This window comes from Prosopis cineraria, unplaced genomic scaffold (genome assembly GCF_029017545.1).
Source record: "Prosopis cineraria cultivar Desert tree isolate PC_DT_omini unplaced genomic scaffold, ASM2901754v1 PC630, whole genome shotgun sequence".
Classification (NCBI taxonomy): Eukaryota; Viridiplantae; Streptophyta; class Magnoliopsida; order Fabales; family Fabaceae; genus Prosopis; species Prosopis cineraria.
The window spans coordinates 1-1,524 of NW_026555955.1; the positions used below are offsets into that span (position 1 = coordinate 1).

Consider the following 1,524-nt stretch of genomic DNA (forward strand, 5'->3'; position numbering starts at 1 on the left):
GAGAGAGAAACTTTTCTCTTGGAGTATCTCTTCGAGATCCCCTTTGTTGGCTGTGTCTTCAGGATTCGCCATAGTCGCGCCAGCAGATGAGCATTATGACGCAGCGCCTCATGATGTAGAATCGAGCCCTCTGTTCCTTGACGAGCTTGGCGCACTTTCTGGCGAAGGCGCAGCGCCTCCGGGTCGGTCGAATTCTTCATGAAAGACGAAAGAAGAAATGGAAGAGCGGCTTCTAGAAGAAGCCTCTTTCTTGGACAACTTCACTTCTCGTCGAAGTAGAAGGGAGGCACAGTCTCTGTACGACACGGATTTGCAGAAGAAGCCATGGATTACAGAGCAAAACAGAGTGAAATTGCAATGGGGTAGAGAAAGAGTGAGCGTGAAACAGAGTGAAGCAGAAACTAAGAACAAAGAGGTGGGGGGAGGGGTGTGTATATATAGATATATATTAAAGCGAAGGGTGAGATTGGAAAAAAGGGTAGCAGAAGGCGTGGCAGTGGGTATCACTGGGCCTTCTTTGCCTCGAGAGGCCCACCACTATTTTCTTATAATAATTAAATCTCGTCGGTTTTAATAATAAATAATGATAATAATAATATAAATTTATATTATTATTATTATTATATTATATTGAGGTCGTTCCCAAGGCCAACGCACACGTCAGTGGTGAAAGCAAGAGAAGGGAATTCAATGCGGGAAATCTCGCGTAACTTGTGTTTTTAGGGTAATCCCATGAAATTTCAGCAACTCATTTTTAATAGTTACTCCTTGGTATTTTTAACTAATTTATATTTCTATTAATCAATCAATAATATTTAAATTAAGATTTATTATATTTATTTAAATTTAATTTAATTAGTTCTCTTGATTAAAATAAAAAATCATATATTACACCCAATTAAGGGTAATTTTGAAACACCATATTATTGATCTACTTTCAATGACGGGGAAAATGCTTTTTCTTTTTTTTTTTCTTTCAGTAACATGACAGTATTTCAAAAAAAGTGTCCTAGAAAATACAAGAAGTACTATCATGGTCCTTTCAGTCTCATTTACAAGGCAGTTTTAATATATTTTATTATAATCTTTAACACGTGAATTTTTTAAGAAAAACTTAACAATTTGCTAATTTTTATTAAATATTACTACTTTAATAACGTATTTATTCTTACTAAAGGTGAAGACTTATGATAGAATTAACGACTTGTCTCGTAAATCACAAGGGAAAAAATTATTCCTTGCAGTTTTATAATTACCATCGGAAGGATTAATATTTAATTAATTAAAAAATAATTTCATTGATAATTGATTACACCTATGATATTAGCCTAGTCATTGCTTACTAGTTTAGTACTCTTCTACTATCACTCAAAAGATTTATTAATGGATAATTGTCCAATGTCTCACTGCCATTGTCATACCCATTGATCCCCGTTGCATGATGCCACAGAGGCCAGAGCCAGCACCCAATCCACGCTTGCCCGGTACTTGAAAATAGCAGTATGACCTTTTTTTTTACGGTTG

General features: G+C 35.4%; 1 pseudogene; it reads right to left on the minus strand.

The window, feature by feature from the left end:
* Positions 1–6: 6 nt before the first annotated feature.
* On the minus strand, positions 7–326 carry LOC129297852 (small polypeptide DEVIL 11-like; annotated as a pseudogene).
* Positions 327–1,524: the final 1,198 nt, after the last annotated feature.